Below are 25,457 nucleotides of genomic sequence, written 5' to 3'. Positions count from 1 at the left end.
TGATTTAAATCGTGTGGTCACCTAGCCTGTACGCTAAGGTTTCACACTGTGTATATGTTTAAGAATAACACTTGAACTGATTTCACAGTGCGTACCTGGGTACAGTGGCAAATTGTAAGGAACACCCCTTATGAAACACATTAGCATCACGTAACCAGACTGGTGTCCCTATTTGTATGCGTGAGCAACAGTAATCCCAACACATTTATGCGTACATGTGTGAAAATCCCTGTTCATTGACTCTCAGACATCCCACATAAGGGAGTACTGGGCTGAACGGCAGGCATCCCCTTTTATTTATACCATGTTCTGAGACCAATCACACTTCAGGACAGCAAGTGAACATTTGAGCATCCAGAAGAAGTGATCCTTGATCCTATAGATTGTAAGCTTGCAGCAGGGCCCTCCTACCTCCAAGTCTGTCTGTCTGTTACCCAGTTTGTCTTATCACTGTCTACTATTGTAAAGCGCAACGGAATCTGCTGCGCTATATAAGAAACTGTAAATAAATAAATAAATAAATATATTGGAGAGAGAATTTGACATACACTATAAGACAGAATAATTCCACCAATAACTGTGTCAAAATTATATTGATACAAAGTATACCAACCTATCAATTTGACATCATTTTTTATGATACTAAAGGTCAAAGAAGGAGTGGATACACAATAATAACAATTGAAATAATAAACACATGTAGAACCCTGCATGTATATATATATAACATGTTGAAGTTAGGAGTTGTAATAGTTGCATGTTTTGTATTTAGGGAAAAAACAGGCATTAAGTGCAGCGCAGAAAACTGTGTGTTAATCAATGGACTGCCGTGGTTAACTTCCAGGGACAGTCAGCAGCCCCCACTGTGTCTGGCGCGGGGTAGTTTGACACCTCGAGGCAGAAGGGAACGTGCAGCAGCGAGCACGGGACAGGGAGACGTTATCGGTGGCTGTTAGGACCGGTGGCGCAGTGCGGGGAAGATAGGAAACGGAGTGGAAGTGCGCACCGTGCCGTCTGTGTTAGCGGCATTCGGAGCGAAATTGATTACATACCGGAGGCTCTGGAGGCTGAAGCGGAGGTCCGGGCGAGCTGGGTGGTCGTGACGAGTACCCCGAATCCCTGCGCTGTCAGTCCCCTCTCGGGAACGTCACTAGGAGGCGGCGCTATTATACCAGGACCACCGGAGGCTAGATTGAAGGAGTGGTGAGTGAACACCCTGCCCATTAGGGGTGTGACTAAGTCTACTACCGCCCCTGTCTAATACCCTCCTCACTGCTGACCCCATACAGCTGAGCTCACATAAAGGAAAATAGACTGAGGCTGCAGTTAGCGATCTCCTCGCGGCCACAGTACAGCGAAGGGACAGAAAGTCTAAGATATAGACATATCAGCAGTAGTTAGACTCACAGAGCATCCCCACCTTGAATTCCCAACTAACTAGAGTAGGGCTAAACCCGACCCCCCGGAGGGTCTGGGGACGCCTATCTCTGCCGCTACGATAGTTCAACACCACTCAGTCAGCCGGACTAAACCCGACCCCCCGGAGGGTTAGGGGACGTCCATCTCTGCCGCGGCAATAGTCTAGTACCACCAAGCCAGCAGGGCTAAACCCGACCCCCCGGAGGGTCTGGGGAAGCCCACAGCAAGGAATACTTACCCTAAACTCACGAAGAGAGATAGACAGCCAGTTACAAGACTGAGAGAATCAGAAAAAGGAAAGTTCAGCTTACATTCAGTTACCTACTATTTGTAGGTGACCCCTTAACCCCAAACCTAGTCTGTGCACAGTGAAGGTATCGTGAGGAAAATACTTGGGCATAACTTATATTTCATAAAGACGTTTAATAAAGTCTTAGAGACTCGTGTAAACACTTCTCGCTGCCTAGAATACTTACTGTCAGACCTGTTCTTTTGTTGAACCCGAAAGTGTCTAAATGTTCATTCCTGTGTAAAGTTGTGTAGAAATAACCTGTAATAGAAACATTTGTATATTTAGAATATAGACGTAAATTATTATCAAAAACATTATTGCGCAATAATACCGTAATAATTATTTTACCAAATACATTTAGTTATTAATATATAGAGATTGCATGTATAAGATTGTAAAAGATCTCATAATCCGCAGTAGAGATTGTTAATCTAATGTTGAAAGTAGTGTAACCTTTCTCCTTCAGTTTTACAAAAGAAGAAGAAATTGCAGTTTAAATAAAACTTACCTTTGTTAACCGAGATTTTGTATTGTCCGAGTGAAAAGCCTGTTAACCTATAAGAATAGAGAATACTTACCTGGATAAGTTTTCCTGACTACAAATCCGTGTTACACAAAGATTGGCGTCTGACGAACAGGATTCGAACCAATAAATAAACAAACGAAACGAATATGTCGACATCTGGAGAGTCAGAGTCGGAGGCCCCAGTAGATGTACAATTAAACGCTGAACCCAGCACTTCATCCACCCAAGCAACCATGACAGGTGTAAACGCTATAACGTTACCATATTATTTCGGAACCCCCTGGCTACCCATCTATTCCGGGGAAATTCCGAGGAAAGACACCAATACGTTGATCCAGTTTCAAACGAAGTTACGGTCAATGTTCACCTTATGCCCGATGGAAGTGCACCAACAAGTGGAAGTCCTTATAGGACAACTAAAAGGATCAGCTCTGAGAGAGGTGCTATCCTGGCCGGATGAAGAAAGGAAAAATGCGGAACAGATCTTTGCTAGACTGGCGACCACATTCGATACATCGACTCTATCCGAACTGAAATCCGATTTCTATGCAAGGAAACAATTACCGGGAGAGAGTCTAAGAGATTTTGCCCTAAGCCTACAGGAATCACTCAAAGCAATTCAGTTGGTGAATAGCAAGGAAGTGGTAGAGGTCAACGATACGCTGATAAATAGATTCATTGAAGGGACTAATAACAGTGGTATCAAATCCCAACTTAAATTACTGAGACTCCAAAAACAGGGATGCTCTTTCTTAGACTTCAAGGAGGTCGCCATAAAGGTTATTGGCCGCAAAACGGTCAATGACGTAACATTCCCAGAGCTGCCGGGCTATCAAGAATCCTCACCGCGGTCTGTAGAAGATCACGTTGAACTTGAAGAGGCTGAAAAGAAACCTCCAACTGTAGTACAACATGTCCAGTCATCATCCTCTGATCCTTCGCAGGGGCTAAAAGGGCAAGTGGAAGACCTGGCCAGTGGGATGGAGGAAATAAAGAGAGAACTTCGAAGGCTTGCAAGGCAGGGATCGTCTGGAAGGGGCGATAGAGACCGAAACTATAATTACCGACAACCAAGAAACGAGTGGAGGTCAACAATATCGGACCGGGGTCGCAGGCCCACCGACAGATTTGACTCACAGGGAAGACCTATTTGCAGGAGGTGTAATCGGAGTGGACATGTCGAACGATTCTGCCAACAGGACGAGGATTTAAACTCGTCAGCCCCGGGGACGGAGATCAATCCTCGGGGAAATCAAATGTAAAAGACCCCACTCCGGAGGAGTGGGCCCCCAGATACGTGGGTCCGTGTCCTGTGTTGCCAATTGTCATCGACGGAATCGGAGTATTGGCTATGCTTGACACGGGCTCTCAGATTTCCACCATTCAAAGTGACACCTTTCAACGTTACTGGGGCGCTAAAGATAATTTACCTCCTCCTCCATCCTGGCTACGGCTGTTGGCCAGTAATGGCTTAGATATTCAATGCAAAGGGTACTGCGAAATGAACATGTGTTTGGGTAAAACCATCCTACCACGTCAAGGGTTTCTCATTACGCAGACCACCAATCCGAATGTTCCATCTATTATTGTTGGCATGAACATTTTACAAAACTGTCCCGATGAACTGATCAGAGCGCTCAAAGAAGAGTTGTCTCACGGCACTGTGATGATGCAGAGAGCTATCCGAAAGACTATTAAAGTCTTGCAGAATCAACAACGTTTTGTTAACCCCAACGGAGATGTGGGAAAAGTGAGGATAACCGATCAGAGGACTGTTATTGTACCGGCAAACTCCGAGATTATCGTTTGGGGAAAGGCGAAATGTGGCCCCTCTGGGCGGGAGTACAATGCAATGGTGGAACCGTGCAGCGCCACCAACCAGAAAGATTTAGTAGTGGCAAGGGCCTTAGTGACTGTGACAAATGGCCGTGTCCCCGTCCGCATAATGAACCCACATGACCATGCTGTCCGCCTACCCAAAAATCAGACTATCGCTAGACTCCTGTGGGTAAATTTCCAGAACATCTACGAGATCCTACATATGAATACGACGATGGAAGAGAAAACCCAATCGACAGAGGGAGCAGACGTTGATTGGTGGACAAAAATTAACATTGGAGAGGCCAGCACTCCCGTCGAATTGATTGAGGGGGTTCTCAAGGTAGTAAAGGAGAATGCTGTTACCTTTAGCCAACATGAAGCTGACTTTGGCAAGGTGGAGACCGTCCATCATCGTATCCCCACGGGCGACGCGCCTCCCATTAAGGAAAGGTACCGCCCCTTAGCTCCAGCCCTATACCAGCCTGTGCGGACAATGCTAGAAGAAATGAAAGCATCCGGTGTTATTCATGAAAGTCATAGCCCATGGGCGGCACCAATTGTCTTGGTTCGAAAAAAGGATGGACATCTGAGGTTTTGCGTTGATTACCGCAAGTTAAACCAGATCACTCATAAAGATGCCTACCCTTTGCCCCGCATCGAAGAATCTTTCACCGCTTTGAAAGCTGCCACGTACTTCTCGACGCTAGACCTGACTTCGGGATACTGGCAGATACCGATGGACCCCTCTGATCGTGAAAAAACAGCCTTCACTACCCCAATGGGGCTGTTTGAATTCGATCGCATGCCCTTCGGGTTATGCAATGCCCCCAGTACCTTTCAACGTGCCATGGAACATTGCTTGGGCCACCGCAATTTTGATATGGTACTCATATATTTGGACGATATCATCATTTATTCTCAGACCTATCACGCCCATCTACAACACCTCGATGAGGTGTTCAAGCGACTAGCCGAATACGGCCTGAAGGCCAAACCATCCAAGTGCCATTTATTACAAGAAAATGTTAAGTTCCTAGGTCACATTGTAAGCGCCGCTGGCGTTGTCCCGGATCCAGATAAGATCGCCATTATAAGAGACTGGCCTGCGCCGACCACTGTGAGGGAAGTTCGAAGCTTTCTAGGCTTCGTCGGCTACTATAGACGCTTCATACGGAACTTTGCCCAGGTCGTGAACCCCATTCATTCTCTCCTTCGAGGGATTGATAAACATCACCAAAATAAAAATAAGCGTGTGACGTGGACGGAGACTCAACAAAATGCCTTCAATCAGCTGAAACGGATGATGACTGAAACCCCCATCCTGGCTTATCCGGATTACAGTCAACCCTTTCAACTATACACGGACGCCAGCTACTTGGGACTGGGTGCAGTATTATCTCAAAGACAGTTCGGGGAAGAACGCATTATAGCCTATGCCAGCAGGAGCTTGAAGAAGACCGAGAGAAACGACTCGAATTACAGTGCCTTCAAGCTCGAACTGTTAGCTTTGGTGTGGGCTGTCACCGAAAAATTTAAGGACTATTTGATGGCCACTCCGTTTGTGGCCTACACGGACAATAATCCGGTTGCTCATTTGAACTCGGCTCAACTGGGGGCCCTCGAACAACGCTGGTGTTCCAGGCTGGCTAATTACCAATTTACAATCAAATATCGCAGCGGTAGGAGTAACAGCAATGCGGATGCGCTTTCCCGCCTACACAACGAGTGCAGTTCCGCTGATGAAGAAGATGCCTGGGAAGAGATAGAGATGCCCAACTTTCATACCCTCTTCGTCAAACAGCAGACGATAACGACTAAACAGAGGAAAGAGACATGTAAGAGGGAGGCCACCCCGAGCCAGATAGATCCGAATATAGAGTGGACACGAGTCCAAGTATCGAGCCCCATATTAGAAAGATTAAAGTTGTTGTTGACTTCTTCGAACCCCTTCGGAAAGGAGGAACGGGCGAAGGCTGACCCCGAGCTTGTTAAATTATGGAGACAGAGAGATCGTCTGTTGACGAAGAAAGGGTTGTTAGTGCGGGCAGTAATAAACCCAAAAACACATCGTTATGTATACCAGATCGTCATACCTCGTCAACAGTGTGACACAGTATTGCGGGCCTACCACGATCAGTCTGGCCATATGGGGATTGACAAGCTCGAAAGTACAGTACGACAGCGTTTTTATTGGATCGACCTACGAAAGGATGTGGAAGAGTGGTGCGAAAGTTGCTCCAGTTGTGCCATAAAGAGGAAACCGATGCACAACCAACGGGCTCCACTCCATCCTATTACCAGTCATTACCCCCTAGAATTGGTCTCCATTGATCATGTCAAGCTCGAGCCAAGCAGGACCGGATACCAATATGCTCTAACGATGATCGACCATTTTTCTAAATTCGCAGTAGTGTTGCCAGTTAAAGATTTATCCGCTGTGACCACAGCCGAGATCCTGTGGAGAGCTTTCGTGCGATCTTATGGCTATCCAAAACAAATTCTCACCGATCAAGGATCAGCCTTTGAGTCGAGATTATTCCACGAATTGTGCACATTGTACGGCTGCAAGAAAACCCACACCACAGCATATCACCCTCAAGGAAATGGCGTTGGGGAGAGAATGAATAGAACATTAATCAATATCTTAAGAACCCTATCTGAAACCGAGAGGAAGGACTGGCCCACTCTTCTACCAGAAATAATATTCGTCTATAACAACACTATTCACAGTTCCACTGGATTCACCCCCTATTTCCTGCTATTTGGCCGGGAAGGGAGATTACCCGCAGACGAGAAACTAAACGTACCTCTAACCGAAGTGTATCGAGACTTTGCACATGCTGACTGGGTAAAAGACCATCAACGACGATTACAAGCCGCCTACGGGATTGTAGAACAACAAGTCCAACACAAGCATCAAAAACAGGCCGAGTATTACGATCAACATGCAAAAGCTGAACCTCTAAAGTTACAGGAGATAGTGTGGAGACGAAAAAATGTCCGTCATAGCAAACTAGACTCCCACTGGGAACAACAACCATACATGATAACCGACATATCCAGAGCTGAGAAAGACATTTATGAGATAACTAAGATGGGAGGGAAACTGACGGTCGTGGTCCACAGAAACCAAATCAAAAAAGCTGTTACCCCACATAGGGAGAGTGAAGGGGGTCGAGCAGAACAAGTCCGGGAAATGAATGCCCCAAAAGCAACCGATAGTGTCCAATTGTTTCATGAAATAATGAATGCTTTTTGGCCTGCTGGGGGTGGTATGTTGATATCTTCTCCTGCCCGCTCATCCCCTGTACCTATGGGACTAGCCACACGTGCAGATGATAATCCTGTGTTATTGGATGATTCCCACAGATCCTCACCTGTAGAACCGGTGCAAGGTCCGGTGACCGAATCGAGTGAAGTTCTGACTGATAAGTCTGACACATTGAGAAGGTCTACCAGAATCACAAAAGGGGTTCTACCTCTAAGATATCGTTGTTAAGTACTGTTAAACAGATAAAATGTGTGTTGCTTGTGGACACGCAACTTCAGCGGGGGAGTATGTAGAACCCTGCATGTATATATATATAACATGTTGAAGTTAGGAGTTGTAATAGTTGCATGTTTTGTATTTAGGGAAAAAACAGGCATTAAGTGCAGCGCAGAAAACTGTGTGTTAATCAATGGACTGCCGTGGTTAACTTCCAGGGACAGTCAGCAGCCCCCACTGTGTCTGGCGCGGGGTAGTTTGACACCTCGAGGCAGAAGGGAACGTGCAGCAGCGAGCACGGGACAGGGAGACGTTATCGGTGGCTGTTAGGACCGGTGGCGCAGTGCGGGGAAGATAGGAAACGGAGTGGAAGTGCGCACCGTGCCGTCTGTGTTAGCGGCATTCGGAGCGAAATTGATTACATACCGGAGGCTCTGGAGGCTGAAGCGGAGGTCCGGGCGAGCTGGGTGGTCGTGACGAGTACCCCGAATCCCTGCGCTGTCAGTCCCCTCTCGGGAACGTCACTAGGAGGCGGCGCTATTATACCAGGACCACCGGAGGCTAGATTGAAGGAGTGGTGAGTGAACACCCTGCCCATTAGGGGTGTGACTAAGTCTACTACCGCCCCTGTCTAATACCCTCCTCACTGCTGACCCCATACAGCTGAGCTCACATAAAGGAAAATAGACTGAGGCTGCAGTTAGCGATCTCCTCGCGGCCACAGTACAGCGAAGGGACAGAAAGTCTAAGATATAGACATATCAGCAGTAGTTAGACTCACAGAGCATCCCCACCTTGAATTCCCAACTAACTAGAGTAGGGCTAAACCCGACCCCCCGGAGGGTCTGGGGACGCCTATCTCTGCCGCTACGATAGTTCAACACCACTCAGTCAGCCGGACTAAACCCGACCCCCCGGAGGGTTAGGGGACGTCCATCTCTGCCGCGGCAATAGTCTAGTACCACCAAGCCAGCAGGGCTAAACCCGACCCCCCGGAGGGTCTGGGGACGCCCACAGCAAGGAATACTTACCCTAAACTCACGAAGAGAGATAGACAGCCAGTTACAAGACTGAGAGAATCAGAAAAAGGAAAGTTCAGCTTACATTCAGTTACCTACTATTTGTAGGTGACCCCTTAACCCCAAACCTAGTCTGTGCACAGTGAAGGTATCGTGAGGAAAATACTTGGGCATAACTTATATTTCATAAAGACGTTTAATAAAGTCTTAGAGACTCGTGTAAACACTTCTCGCTGCCTAGAATACTTACTGTCAGACCTGTTCTTTTGTTGAACCCGAAAGTGTCTAAATGTTCATTCCTGTGTAAAGTTGTGTAGAAATAACCTGTAATAGAAACATTTGTATATTTAGAATATAGACGTAAATTATTATCAAAAACATTATTGCGCAATAATACCGTAATAATTATTTTACCAAATACATTTAGTTATTAATATATAGAGATTGCATGTATAAGATTGTAAAAGATCTCATAATCCGCAGTAGAGATTGTTAATCTAATGTTGAAAGTAGTGTAACCTTTCTCCTTCAGTTTTACAAAAGAAGAAGAAATTGCAGTTTAAATAAAACTTACCTTTGTTAACCGAGATTTTGTATTGTCCGAGTGAAAAGCCTGTTAACCTATAAGAATAGAGAATACTTACCTGGATAAGTTTTCCTGACTACAAATCCGTGTTACACACATAACACAGCAGACAAAGGAAAAACTTTCTTTATTATAATTGCAATGAACACAGATCTTATACAATTGCAATAAGCAAACCCTACATAAGCTGCAAATAGGTCACAGAGACACTTTTTAAATCTCTACTTCTATGTTTTTCTATATCTTTATTTGTTTTTAATAATTTCGCTATGTGTCATCCCTTGTAAAGGGAATATATTATATAAAGGTTTCATACAACTAATACAGTTGAAAACCCGCAATATAAGTGATGGCCGGATAGGCTAACGTGTTAATATACACTAATAAAATATACACCTAACAGTAGGTACGTTTTTATAAAAAAGTCCATTAAGAGACATTTTGGGTAAGGAGTGCGCCCCATTTGAAACTGATTTCTTTTCTTTCCTCTTGTTTATACTGCTTAAATGATAAATCAGGGGGCTGCACCCTAGCAGACCAGGAACTATATTTGATAAAAATTCCTGGTAGGCGAGCATTTTTTCCACCCAAAAATAAAAATCATACAAAATACTAACATTTAATTTATGGTGCAGATCACCCAAACCCCTTCTATCCAGGATATACAGCAGTATTTATTAGGCAGTGAGCCCCAGACCAGACGGTAGATACGGCAGTATTAGGCAGTGAGCCACATACCAGACAGGTACGGCAGTATTAGGCAGAGAGCCCCAGACCACAAAGGTAGATATACGGCAGTATTTATTAGGCAGTGAGCCCCAGACCACACAGGTAGATATACGGCAATATTTATTAGGCAGTGAGCCCCAGACCACACAGGTAGATATACGGCAGTATTTATTAGGCAGTGAGCCCCAGACCAGACGGTAGATACGGCAGTATTAGGCAGTGAGCCACAGACCAGACAGGTACGGCAGTATTAGGCAGTGAGCCCCAGACCACACAGGTAGATATACGTCAATATTTATTAGGCAGTGAGCCCCAGACCAGATGGTAGATACGGCAGTATTAGGCAGTGAGCCCCAGACCAGACAGGTACGGCAGTATTAGGCAGAGAGCCCCAGACCACAAAGGTAGATATACGGCAGTATTTATTAGGCAGTGAGCCTCAGACCACACAGGTAGATATACGTCAGTATTTATTAGGCAGTGAACCCCAGACCACACAGGTAGATATACGGCAGTATTTATTAGGCAGTGAGCCCCAGACCACACAGCAGTTTTAGGCAGTGAGCCCCAGACCACACAGGTACGGCAGTATTAGGCAGTGAGCCCCAGACCACACAGGTACGGCAGTATTAGGCAGAGAGCCCCAGACCACAAAGGTAGATATACGGCAGTATTTATTAGGCAGTGAGCCCCAGACCACACAGGTACGGCAGTTTCAGGCAGTGAGCCCCAGACCAGACAGGTACGGCAGTATTAGGCAGAGAGCCCCAGACTACAAAGGTAGATATACGGCAGTATTTATTAGGCAGTGAGCCCCAGACCAGATGGTAGATACGGCAGTATTAGGCAGTGAGCCCCAGACCACACAGGTAGATACGGCAGTATTTATTAGGCAGTGAGCCCCGGACCACAAAGGTAGATATACGGCAGTATTTATTAGGCAGTGAGCCCCAGACCACACAGGTAGATAAGATATACGTCAGTATTTATTAGACAGTGAGCCCCAGACCAGACGGTAGATACAGCAGTATTAGGCAGTGAGCCCCAGACCACACAGGTAGATATACGGCAGTATTTATTAGGCAGTGAGCCCCAGACCAGACGGTAGATACGGCAGTATTAGGCAGTGAGCCACAGACCACACAGGTAGATATACGGCAGTATTTATTAGGCAGTGAGCCCCAGACCACACAGGTAGATATATGGCAGTATTTGTTAGGCAGTGAGCCCCAGACCAGACGGTAGATACGGCAGTATTAGGCAGTGAGCCACAGACCAGACAGGTACGGCAGTATTAGGCAGTGAGCCCCAGACCACAAAGGTAGATATACGGCAGTATTTATTAGGCAGTGAGCCCCAGACCACACAGGTAGATATACGGCAGTATTTATTAGGCAGTGAGCCCCAGACCACACAGGTAGATATACGGCAGTATTTATTAGGCAGTGAGCCCCAGACCAGACGGTAGATATGGCAGTATTAGGCAGTGAGCCACAGACCAGACAGGTACGGCAGTATTAGGCAGTGAGCCCCAGACCACACAGGTAGATATACGTCAATATTTATTAGGCAGTGAGCCCCAGACCAGATGGTAGATACGGCAGTATTAGGCAGTGAGCCCCAGACCAGACAGGTACGGCAGTATTAGGCAGAGAGCCCCAGACCACAAAGGTAGATATACGGCAGTATTTATTAGGCAGTGAGCCTCAGACCACACAGGTAGATATACGTCAGTATTTATTAGGCAGTGAACCCCAGACCACACAGGTAGATATACGGCAGTATTTATTAGGCAGTGAGCCCCAGACCACACAGGTACGGCAGTTTTAGGCAGTGAGCCCCAGACCACACAGGTACGGCAGTATTAGGCAGTGAGCCCCAGACCACACAGGTACGGCAGTATTAGGCAGAGAGCCCCAGACCACAAAGGTAGATATACGGCAGTATTTATTAGGCAGTGAGCCCCAGACCAGACAGGTACGGCAGTATTAGGCAGAGAGCCCCAGACTACAAAGGTAGATATACGACAGTATTTATTAGGCAGTGAGCCCCAGACCAGATGGTAGATACGGCAGTATTAGGCAGTGAGCCCCAGACCACACAGGTAGATACGGCAGTATTTATTAGGCAGTGAGCCCCGGACCACAAAGGTAGATATACGGCAGTATTTATTAGGCAGTGAGCCCCAGACCACACAGGTAGATAAGATATAAGTCAGTATTTATTAGACAGTGAGCCCCAGACCAGACGGTAGATACAGCAGTATTAGGCAGTGAGCCCCAGACCACACAGGTAGATATACGTCAGTATTTATTAGACAGTGAGCCCCAGACCAGACGGTAGATACAGCAGTATTAGGCAGTGAGCCACAGACCACACAGGTAGATATACGGCAGTATTTATTAGGCAGTGAGCCCCAGACCACACAGGTAGATATACGGCAGTATTTGTTAGGCAGTGAGCCCCAGACCAGACGGTAGATACGGCAGTATTAGGCAGTGAGCCACAGACCAGACAGGTACGGCAGTATTAGGCAGTGAGCCCCAGACCACACAGGTACGGCAGTATTAGGCAGAGAGCCCCAGACCACAAAGGTAGATATACGGCAGTATTTATTAGGCAGTGAGCCCCAGACCACACAGGTAGAGATACGGCAGTATTTATTAGGCAGTGAGCCCCAGACCACACAGGTACGCCAGTATTAGGCTGTGAGCCCCACACCAGACGGTAGATATGGCAGTACTACTAGGCACAAGAGAGGTAGATACGTCAGCAATACTACTAATGTGCACCAGCAGAATTTATAATAATTAATTATTAGGTACTGCTTGGCAGTGGCACACGTCAGTGCACCGGCAGCATGTAATTATTTTTTACAGTCCCACACAGCACAAGTATTATTTTTGAATTAAATTAGATATACCTGTAGCAGCCTAGTATGTACTAGGTAGGTACACTAGGTAGGCAGTAGCACTGTCAGTGGCAACAGTGGACTGAGTAACTAAATAATACTGGCAGATTCAGTGCAGGCAGCACCAGTGGACTATATATATATATTTATTTAATATAATTAATTAATTATTAATAATATATAATAAATGGCACAGCACAGCACCAGAGTTAGGCCCCAGCACAGAGGAGACAGTAGTACACAGTTAGACTGTTCTCCTAAGCAGAGAGGATAACAGAGTACACAGCAGCACTGAGGGAGACAGCCCCAGCGAATAAAATAATTAATTACAGCACAGCACACCAGTGGTAGCCCGCACAGAGGAGACAGTAGTACTACAAGTACACAGTTAGACTACACAGCAGCACTGAGAGACAGCACCAGCGATTGCAAAATATTGCGCTCAAGGTCAAGCTCAAGTTTAAGCCCCAGCAGCAGCACCAACACACCCTCTCCCAACCCACTACTTGACTGGAGTGAAGATGGCGGGCGCGGCAGCCGCTTATAAATCCTCGCGAAATCCGGCGCCGGGAGATGACGTTCTAATCACGCGGACGGACCCGAGTCAGGCGGGAATCTCTGAGCGCTGCTCGGAATCGGGCTCGGAATGATGACGTCCGTGGGGGCTCGGATCTCTGAAATCCGAGTCTGCACATCTCTAGTTAATATTGCATATTTCATTGTCTCAGAACATACAGACATTCCATAAACTGTTCCCGATTCAGGTTATTTAAGATTAGAATTGAGGAACTCATTAGTTGAAGAGGTTAAATAAACTAATTTATTAAAAATGATACCAAAAACTCTTTTGTTGAATTCCAGTGTCAGTTCCTTTTACAAATAGCTCTCACTTCCTATGTCCCAGACACTGAATTAATTGTCATTGATTTGGTCTAAATAATTTTGCATTCAGAACTGGTGCAATGTAAAATAATAGATAATGTTGTAAATTAGGCACCAACTTTTTTGCATTTTGTAACGTCTTTAGGCAGAAGACACATAAGCTATTTACAATACAGTACATTATGTTTTCTGTTTTCTGACAGTAGCATAACTATAAATTTTGCCCCCCTGTTCAAATATTTTCTGGCAAGCTCCCTTTCCCCACAGTATAATTTTTACACACATGTTCATTGCCAGGGGTCAGGGCCGTTTCTAGAGGCGGACAAGCCGTGCAGCAGCCCGGGGCGCCGCACGGCTTGTCCGCCTCTGAAACAGCCAGGGCGCCCTGCAGTCTCCCCCCCAACACCCCGTAGCCGCCGCCGTAGTCTCCCCGGCCGGCCCGACTACACGCTGGAGAGGGGAGGGGAACGCATTGTGCGTCTCTCCGTCCCCTCGCTCAAGTCACTGGGCTGCCGCTGTCAGCCAATCAGAGCTCGGGCGCGAGATATGAATGGCTGACGGCTCAGCTCAGGTACACACACTGAAGGGGAAGGAGAGAGGCAAGATGCGCTCCCCTCCCCTCGGAAGCAGCATAGACAAAGTGAGTTTGGCACTGTGGGGGCATATATTTGTGGCACTGTGGGGGCATATGTGTAGCACTGTGGGGGCATATATTTGTGGCACTGTGGGGGCATATGTGTAGCACTGTGGGGGCATATATTTGTGGCACTGTGGGGGCATATATTTGTGGCACTGTGGGGGCATATATTTGTGGCACTGTGGGGGCATATATTTGTGGCACTGTGGGGGAATATATTTGTGGCACTGTGGGGGCATATAGTTCTGTCACTGGGGGCATATGTGTGGCACTGGGGGCATATATTTCTGTCACTGGGGGCATATGTGTGGCACTGTGGGGGCATATATTTCTGTCACTGGGGGCATATGTGTGGTACTGTGGGGGCATATATTTGTGGCACTGTGGGGGCATATGTGTAGCACTGTGGGGGCATATATTTGTGGCACTGTGGGGGCATATATTTGTGGCACTGTGGGGGCATATGTGTGGCACTGTGGGGGCATATATTTGTGGCACTGTGGGGGCATATATTTGTGGCACTGTGGGGGCATATGTATGGCGCTGTGGGGGCATATCTGGCACTGTGGGGGCATATTAGTAAACGGCATCAGTTGTGCGGCAGCGGCACATGGGGCATAATGTGTAATGGGCATTACGATGTGGGGAGTATTGTGTAATTGCCATCACAGTGTGGGGTCTAATGGGCATCTTGGTGTGCGGTGTAATGTGTAATTGTCATCACGGTGTGCGGCGTAATATGTAATCGTCATCACAGTGTACGGCGTAATGTGTAATTGGCATCACGGATAAATAGTGTATAATGATTTAAGTAGCCTGTCATTGTTTGGCCTTGATCTGTGAGGCGTACTAGGTCACTGTGTGTGGCCTTCAGTCCGCCAACTTAAGTGCGGTAGGACAATAACAATTCCTGCAGCAACCAATGTCTGGTCATGCAGGTTGCAAAAGTGTGATATAAGGTAATTGTTTTCCTGCTAGACCACGCCTTACATTAAGCCACACCCCTTTTAAAATTAAGCCACACCCCGCAATTTCTATGATACCATGTTATGTATTGGGGGGTGCATTTTTTTTTCTTCGCCCTAGGAGCTTAATTGTCTAGAAACGGCCCTGCCAGGGGTTTTATGATCATTGGCATAATAATGGCACTGCAGCCCAACGGGTGGCTTGGGGGAGCCGGTGCTGTGGGTTTGCATGGTCTCTTCAGATTCCAATGGGTCTGGCCATCCGTATTGAACCTGCTCAAATTGTCCCTCCAAAATATGGCCACCGCCTTGGAGGAGACAGATGCTAGAGGTCCTACTGGACAGATAGAGAGAGATGCTAGAGGTCCTACTTGGTGTCATATATCTCTACCCAGAAGTTACAGATTCCAGGTAGTGAGATATATTGGAATACATATATAACATCCTGGCAATGGGCATGTAACTCCCTGGCAACGAGCATGTAACCCACTAGAAACAAGCAAAAATCCACTGGCAATTTTTGGAGGACCATTTTCAGCAGATTTCCATGTGGACAGCGAGGCCTCATGGAATCTGCATAACACAGGCGGTGGCGCCTCCAAGCCATCGCTTACTCTGCGGGAGCTATTGCCCTGCCACTGCTATCTGAGCTGTGACCGAAAGATATTTCCAGTCTTCTGTTCCACTCAGCACAACACTCAGGTAATTGTAATGTGTCCATAATATTATTAAAAGAAGTCATGTTTGCTTTTTCTCTTATTCATATTTTCTTATTTTACACCAGGAAAAATTATCACTTTTACAACTATAAACTGAAATACCCTGTCACTTAGCTAGACCACTGTGCAAAGGCAGAATTACAATTGGTGCAAAAGGTGCATTGCATCGGGGCCAATGAGGACTAACAGGCCTACTGCTGCCCCTGACACCCTCTTCCTGTCACCCACTGTTTTTCCATGTCACACTCTGCCTCCCCCTGCCTCTTCCTGTTACCCACTTCTGTTTTGCATATTTTTGCAACTAGGCTCACCACCCAAAAGTTCCACCACTGCCACTATGCTATATGAGACCAGAAGCAAATACTGTATTAACTGTTCTTTTGCTTTGACCAATGTATTTGGTTTCACCACTCACATCTCAGGTTTAGCACCAACCCTTTCATTTTTCATTTTCAGGACCAGGCTGTCACCATATATATCATCAGTAACACATAGCTGGGCTGAGATAATTACACAACTAATGTGTTATGTGTCACGGTGAGGAATTCCAGGATGTTACAGAGGAGATATCTGTAGTGCAACTGCAATCTCATGTATAATCATTTTTTTTAATTGTATGTATGGACCACCCAAGACTATTAATGCATCACTGCAATTTAATGGAAATGGGTAAAAATTTACGACGCAGTTACAAGAAACAAAGATTCTTAATTACTTTGTGAAATAATCCACATGCTACTTAATCTCTTTAATTTGAAATATCTCCCTTGCCATTTTTGGCAATAGTATCAATGTTATGGTGATCTCACTATATGAACTCCTATTATTTAGTAGCCTTTGACCTAGCAGAACTTGGTAAAAGGAGATCTCATTTCTAATTGAATGTGAGCAAATCCAGATATTTGTCCAATTTGTAAGGCACTGTAAGATTACAGAAAGCTATTTGGCCTCAGACGTGTCTGAGTGTGTATGAAATGCAGCTTTTATTGTTACAATGACCACTGTAGAGTTTTCACCCTATTTCCGGATAGCTTCTATTCTCGTGTGATATCCGTCTGTCTGATAGGAAACAGCAAGCTGTCACCACATGCAAAGCCTACAGTATCTGAGTAATTCCAGATGCTTCTAAAAACGACAGAATACTATTATCCCAAAGCTAGATTACATTACATTGCTGAAGTTGGATTTACAAATATTTTATCCCAAGAGAGAAGACCTTTGTCCTAAATATACCTATAATATTCAAGAGGCCTTCACATATTTCATATATTGCAAATGCAAATAAAATCTGTAGATCGTCAGTAGAATTCCATTTTAGTAAATAAACCCCTCTTTAAAAAGTTAGATCTGTATTTTCAAAATTCACAGCCGTTTTCTAATAGATTAGTGTGGCGAGCGCAGCGAGCCACCGAGCCCAAAGCGTGGCGAGCGCAGCGAGCCCCGCGAGGGGCCGCTGATACCTTCACAGATCCCTGCGTCCCCTCGCGGGCTTCACAGGTATCAGCGTCCCCTCGCGGGGCTCGGTGGCTCGCTGCGCTCGCCACACTAATCTATTCTCAACTCCACGCCGACGTGGATAGTAGGGGAATGAAAAGGTCGGAGGACGCGCAGCGCCGCCCCTCGCGGGCTCGCTGCGCTCGCCACGCTTCAGGTTCGCGTCAATCGTGGGGGTGGCGGCCACAATGGGGGGCCATTATTTTTTACACACATGACGGGGCCATACCCAATGAGAAATGGCCCTTATTCGGCCTTTTCCCATTTTTTCCTATGTTAAATGGACTCAGTTTCAATGTTAAAATAATTTAACATTGAAGCCTATGGACAAATCGGGTCCATCGCATAGGCTTCAATGTTAAATATTTTAACATTAAAGCCTATGGAGAAATCGGGGGCATCGCGTCGGGCGCGCATAGGCTTCAATGTTAAAATATTTTAACATTGAAGCCTATGGGGAAATCGTGGGCATCGCGTCGGTCGCGTCGGGACCAATGTTAATGGTCCCGACCGACGCGATGCCCCCGATTTTTTACCTTTGCCGGCAAAATGGACCTGATTTCAAAGGAAATCGGGTCCATCGTTGGGATCGTGTACCTTAACTTAAAGGTACACGATCCCAACGATTGTGGCCGTGCTAGGAAACAAGTACCAATCTGAGTATATATTAACTGCATCAATCAGAGAGACCTTATTCTATTTATATAGATCTATAGATCTTATTCTATTTTTGCACTTTTATAATTTGGATATGACAGTATAGACAATGTGTTAATTCAATGAATCAATGTTTCCTATTGTTAGCTCTGTCAAAACTGCACTCACAATGTGGTGAATCCAACACAGGACAATGTTTCATTGGCAGAAATCCAAACATCAGTGAGTATGTGGGAGGTCAAGCTATGCAGTTCCCTGCTAAGGGAGTTGGTGATGACATTCACCAGATGGAGTTATAAATAGGTCCCATGCATTTCTTCTTAAATATCATATTTGTAGTTGCTACAATATTAATAAATAATAGTGATTATTACAGCTGTCTGTTATGGCATAATAGCTAAAATAACAAATGCTTTTCTTCTAGAGACAAGAAAATTTTGAGATTCTAAGAATTTCATCACTTTTCTTTGCTTCTTCTATGGATCATTACCATGAAAGTGTACATATAATTACAGAGAGGTGCTCATTCTGAGTTGAGTGTACATTTGTAGTGCATATCCTCACAAAGAGAGAAAAAAACACTTACAGTATATGTCCTTAAAATTGGAGAGGTGGGATAAGGTACAGTGAATGGGGCATGCAAACTGCAAACCCATTCAAGTAGAGTTAGGGCCTATTCCTGTTCCTTACCTAAAACTGCCCCACAAAAAGGTGCACATATGTTTTTCAGTAACCACATCAGCAGTGGCGTATATCCCCCCTAGGCACATAAGGGTTTGTGCCAAGTGTCACCTAGGCACACGAGGCATGTGCCTAGGGTCATAGGTGCCGATTTATGATTTTGCTGGTGGGTGCTCAAGCCAAAAATATAGGGGAGTGGCTTCATGGGGAAGAGGCATGGCCACAAAATAATACCAATTTATATTACACAGTACAGTTGTCTCCAATATTCTAATTATGGTAGCAGTGCCAAATACATAAATACCCCCACTGTGAAGGTACATAAATGCCCTCACAGTACCTGTGCCGGCAATGAGGGAGGGGGAGTGTGGTGGGACATGGGCGGAAAGGCCGCTGCTGAGCTACTCAGTCAGTGTGTGCTATGTGTACAGCATGCACAGGCTGGCCTGCCTCATATCCACCTATTACTCTGTGGATGGAATACACTCGGCATACTGTTTCCCAGGCGGCGGTTCCAGCGATGCGGGTGCTGCAGCCGCAAATTAGTAAGTTAATACAGTGGCCCAGCAGCGGGACTTGGGTCCGTGGGTGCTCATCAATTTCCGTGGGTGCTCGGGCCCTTGAGCACCCACAGAATCGGTGCCTATACCTAGGGTGCCACTTGCTGAAGGGGAGATGCTCACTTGTATGAGTGGTGCTAGGCTAGACCAGATGGGGATAAAATTACTCTTTTTTTGGCATTATGATGCATTTTTTTTATTTGTAACTGGTGGAGGGGGCAATGGTCAGTAAATTGTGGTTGTGGAGGGTAAGTGAGGTTGGTGCTGCTTTGTCAGTCGCAAGGCCCAGCAAGAAGGAAGGTGGCTGGTGAGGTTGGATGGTGACTCCCTAGCCTAATTTATGATTGCTGTCACCTTTGTTGAAATACCTTTCTCATCAATTAGCTAGTTTAACACGGATAGAAAACTGTCACCATAGCGCTCATAAGGTGACCATAAGTACTGAATAAAGTGATTCACACTACATAGAAGAAAAAGAGCACTGTCCCTTTAATTGGTATTGATCCAACGATGACAAAAAAGCAGCAATATCCTTCAGCAAGGATTAAATAGTTGATCTCCCTAATTGATGACTGGGAGATCAAAGAAACAGATAATGGTGCAAATCATTTAATACAACAACATATATTTTAATAAAATGCACTCACAAATTGTAGAATTTATATATAAAACAGCATAAAACAGGGAAGCCCAAGGCAAACACTGCTCAGGCGTCCAAATCTGGATAGGCAGGAGTCCTCCAGGCAAGTTGGTAGTGGAGACAGGTGGGCAGAACAAACACAGATAGAGCCACGCATTTCAGATCCAAAGGATCCTTCTTCAGACGCTTCTGAAACACGTAAAAAGCATTTAATGTAACATTAGGATTTTTTTTTTTAAACGCAATAAATATTATTTTAAGAAATAAGTTTTAAACCATCAAACAAAGGTGTCAGGCAGATGACATTGATGTATCATGTTTTTACTTATGCCCAATTTTTCTGAGAAGTTGTCTATACTTCTTTTTAAACCTTTCCATTTAGGACATAAAATTACAGGCAAAGCCCTTTTTTCACATATACACATTTTCTGCAACATTGTAGTATGTCACCAGTAAGAATTTTGCCCAATTAACCTCTAATTTGGAAACCTACACAATTTCAATGATATGCGTGATACCGTATGTATTCTTTACAGCCATAGAAGTAAAAATGGCAATAACAGCTAAACGGTATCTGGGACTAAAAATAATTTTAAAAAACAAAGGGGACAGTGAGATGCCGACCCTGTGTAATGTTGACACTTTATTTTGCATATTTCTCCTCAAATACACATGGGGTTTTAAATAAATATGTGTGTGGTCTTTTTACTGTATAAATGCATGAGTCAGTCAGCCAGTCAGTCACATAGTAACTCAGTTTCTTTCACCTCTGTAAGACAGCTTACACAGCACACGCATAGGGAATTCTTTGTTCACTATTCACCTCCTTTTTCCCACATTTTCCCACACTGGGCTCATTTATATTTCACTAACCAAGAAGTTAAGATCATAACAACCTCACAGTTGAATTGTGAGGGAACATGGGTGTCACCACATTATAAATCAGCTTACCACTGGGAAAGTATCAGACAGGGATTAACGGACAAGTTAGTAATACTATTTAAACCAGACAAGCATATTTCTCCACGATGTAAGGAGTGTTTACTCATTTCACATGTGTTTAATATATGCCTACTGTAAAAATAGGTCAGTTGATAGAAAAGTATACAAGATGTGGTAAGGATTTATCTATGCACTGTAACACCAAATGGTTGCCACTTAATAATATATGCAACATTTATGATAAGGAATGCAGAATTTTTAAATTTTATTTATTAACAGTTTCTTATATCGCGCACACATATTCCGCAGCGCTTTACAGAGTATAGTTGAACATTCACATCAGTCCCTGCCCCAGTGGAGCTTACAATCTATATTCCCTACCACATATACAGTACACACAGACAGACATTCTAGGGTTACTTTTTTTTTGAGCCAATTAACCTACCAGTATATTTTTAGATTGTGGGAGGAAAGCGGATTACCCGGAGTAAACCCACGCAAACATGGGGAGAATATACAAACTTCACACAGTTAGGGCCATGGTGGGAATCAAACCCATGACCTCAGTGCTGTGAGGCAGTAATGCCACCATCCATGATGCCCCGGATTTTTTTTTTATTATTGAAAGATTACATTGTTGTTGTGGTATAATAGTGTATATTAGAGATAGAGACAGTATATATATATATAATCATTCTATAAAGAGAAAAAAACTACCAAATTTTTTTTTCCATACAAGAACACTGTAATCAAATGTATCCATTTAGTTACAGGGGCAAACTTAAGTTAATTATGTATTATTAGGCTACTGTAGTTTCCGAAGCTGCAGCTATAGATGTGCAAGTGGTAAATATCCCATATACTCACTGCAAATGATGGGCCTTATTCGTTCGCATGGACCAGTATATTCGCAGGGGCTCCGATGGTTGGCGTATGCGCATGCGCAGGGTCTTTTTTTGCACATGTACATATGACGGGTGCATGCAGCCACAGTGAGCAATGTGTTCGCCGGGTGCACGCATCCAAGTGTGCGGGCTCCCGGCGAGGAGAAGCATATGGGAACACCCAGCATTTTATTGGTGTTCCCGTGACAACGCTGGACGTTCTCATGCAAACGCCCCAATGATGCGTGTGTGGGGGCGGCCAGCTGACATCACCGGATGTCAGCTGCCCGTCCCCTTCCTCCCCAGCATCCATGCATATGTAATTGACTTCAGAGTCACTTTTATATGCGTGCACCTTTGCCATCATTCGATGGTCGCCGACCATCAAATGATGTCGGTGGATCCCACTAGGCTGTGAATGGATGTTACTGTGTAACATCCATTCCCAGGCCCTGCGAGGGAATCGCCCTTATGAATGGGTGGCGGCCAGGCATGGCGGGTTTGGTGGACTCGCAAGGCAGCAAATTCTCAGCCTTGCGAATCAACTAAAATAACCCCCAATGTATCCGAAATCAGCTAAAATGCAGGTTTTAAATCTCACAGATGGGAATATTTTCATTTCATTGCACTATTTCAACCCATTGGGCTAATAAATCACGTGAAAGGTGCCATATTGTATATGTTTTACTCCCGGATGGCATCCGATGCATGGTTCTGTGCGCACCGGACTGGATCCGGAGATCGCCATGACTGCCACAAGGATTTGTCTGATCCTGTTGCAGTCAATGGTATCACATACGATACTTTGTATGCAAAAGGACCGCATATGATATATCGTATTGGGTCCAGCTGCTGAGAAGCCCAGCGGATCCCAAAAGACAGTTGCCGAGGTATCACATGCCAGGCTGCATGTGATACCTCAGCTTGGTGTATGCAATACCCCGCCAACTCACCTGGCAGCTGCCGGACGGCTGGATCGCATATGATCCATTGTATGCGAGCCTATTGCATACAGTGTATCGTGTGCAATCCCAGCAAGGGCTGAGGGCTGCCATGAATATTCATGGTAGCCCGTAGGATCTGGCACTCCAATGCAATGCCCACAGGAATGTGCCTCGCATCGCAATCAAATGAAAATGATTATCCTTACCTACTGTTTATGCCCACTACTTTCCCTTCTGTGTCACCCCTGTCTGTCTAACCCTCCCCTTTAGAATGTAAGCTCTCACGAGCAGGGCCCTCTCTCCTCATGTGCCTTTCTTAGAATATATAAACCACTGCCACCCTGATGATTGCTTCAGTGTCCTGTCCCCTGATGCAACTATCCATATTAACCATGTACTTGCCCTAACCTGTCTTGTACTGTAATTTGTTATGTGTTTTTGATTATAACTATGCTCTGTAAAGCGCTGCGTAATTTGTGTGCGCTATATAAGAAACTGTTAATAAATAAATAATAAATAAATAAATGAAGGAAGGGCGTGGGACGTCTGCTCCTTCCCCATTTTTTCCACAGGCAAGCACTCCATCTTCCTTACATAGACCTAACCTGAACTACTGGAACTACTGGAGCTGCTCAAATACATAGCGCAGTTACAGTACACATATTTTTTTAAAGACGCAGCTTAGCACCCACCTCTGAATCAGGGCCATTGAAGTTTCTCTGTTGCTGGTGGAATGTATTCTATTCTGTGTGTGTACAGCAGGCATGTCTATACTATGGCCCTCCAGCTGTTGTGAAACGACAAGTCCCATCATGCCTTGCCACAATTTTGCTATTAGGGAATGCTAACACTGTGGCAATGCATACTGGGATGTGTAGTTTCACAACAGTTGGAGGGCCACAGTTTGGGCATGCCTGGTGCATAGTATGTAATTGCTTTTACTTAGCAACATTGATTTAAAAAGTCCATGTATAATCACACTATGACAAACGGCACACCAGCTCATTAACTAGCATTTCATTATACAAGTCCATTATTCAGTTTAAGTATATGAAGTAAAGGTCGTCATGATCAATCCTCTGCAGTGACCCCAGGTGAGGTGACACATGAATTTATGAATTACTTACAATAGCTAGTATTAAATTAAAGCAGGCATGTCCAAACTATGGCCCTCCAGCTGTTGTGAAACGACAAGTCCCATCATGCCTTGCCACAGCTTTGTTATTAGGGTATGCTAAAACTATGGCAAGGCATGCTGGGATGTGTAGTTTCACAACAGCTGTAGTGCCACAGTTTGGACATGCATGAATTAAAGCCATCTACTTTTATTTTCTGTTGTGGACTTTATGTATATAAATATTGGCACATTAACTATACAGTATCTGCTGCATGATTGCACTGCAGTCAGTTCATACGAATTTCAGAACTTTCCATTAGGCAACCATGTAGTACAACAACAAGTACTGTATATGAACTCATGGCAGTGTTGCTCTGTAGAATATATAATTCATTTTTCAGGTGTAATTGATGATAACTAGCAATGAATCGAAATGCACATTATATGAAGTCTAGATCAATAAATTGTAAGAAAGACCGTCGCAGAGAGTAAGTTGTACAACCATGATACTGTATGTACCAAAACTGTGCTAGCTGAAGTCAGGCAATTTGGCTCCCAATAAGAATAGTAAATAACGTGATCCCCACCCCCACATGGACATCTAAAAAATGAATCTTTTGCACAAGACAAAGATGCATGCACAAAATGGGAGTGACCTAATTGCAATATGGGTGTGGCTTCTCTGCAGTCATTTGGCCTTGTACAAAAATACTTTACACCTCAGTTAAGCCCCTGACACCATTTTATAAAAGTACTACCCCAGAAGACAGTCCACATCCAATGACATGGATGCCACATAAGAAATGTGTACTAATAACTTACTGCCAATAAAGTTAAGCAATTTACTTCTTATATTCCTAGAACCATAACAATATATTCCACAGATTTTTTTAGTTTTACAATTTTCAGAAAATAACATTAGTTTCAATTTAATAGACTAAAAAAATCCCAAATAAGACCAAATACCAATTGATAATGTATATATTTTCCATTTGCAAAATACAGAATTAATGCCAGTGAAACTGTGAGGCGAACCCACAATATTAGCTGCAGGCAACATTTCTCACTGCAAATAGTTTTTTTAAAACTTCATTGTGCAGTACAATAAACAGATATATCATACAAAAAGAATCAAATAGGTTAAAATATTCATTTATCAAAAGAGTGTAAAAGCAATAACAAGATGGTGGATGGTATGCAGAAAAAAAGGGCATCTAAGATGGACCCAACAAAACTGTTCAGGTGAACAAGGATTTGGAGGAGGCAGCTAGGAAAGGTGTAGGGGTGGTTAGATACAGATGGGTAGAGTTGTGGAGGGGGAGGAGGGTCAAAAAAGCAAATGTGGGGACTGCACTGAGGGCCAGATTAGAGGAGGTAAGGGGGTCAGTACTCCCAGGCCCCCTCTATCTAGTGCCGACTGTGGTTGGAATGCATTTTAAAAAATGTAAATGTTTTTTAAGTTAAAATTTGTGTTCATGGGAGTGGGATAGTGCTACAGCTTCACCTATCTGCCAATGTGACAATGATTAATGGTGCTGAGCATCG

The 25,457-nt window shown here is 44.7% G+C and overlaps 1 long non-coding RNA gene across 1 annotated transcript in view; it reads right to left on the bottom strand.

Annotated features, from left to right (window-relative positions):
- Nucleotides 1-25,457, bottom strand: part of LOC146072406 (uncharacterized) — a 135,093-nt gene that overhangs the window by 19,907 nt on the left and 89,729 nt on the right. Inside the window, exons 2-3 of the long non-coding RNA XR_014473111.1 lie at nucleotides 8,815-8,888; nucleotides 1,896-1,969 (exon numbers count right to left, since the gene is read on the bottom strand). This is a non-coding gene — a long non-coding RNA (uncharacterized LOC146072406). The remainder of the gene's footprint in view (nucleotides 1-1,895; nucleotides 1,970-8,814; nucleotides 8,889-25,457) is intronic.

Source organism: Crinia signifera, chromosome 4, assembly GCF_055691185.1.
Source record: "Crinia signifera chromosome 4, ASM5569118v1, whole genome shotgun sequence".
NCBI classification, from domain to species: domain Eukaryota; kingdom Metazoa; phylum Chordata; class Amphibia; order Anura; family Myobatrachidae; genus Crinia; species Crinia signifera.
The sequence above is the reverse complement of the archived record's forward strand: the minus strand, read 5'-3'. Positions and strand labels throughout refer to the sequence as shown.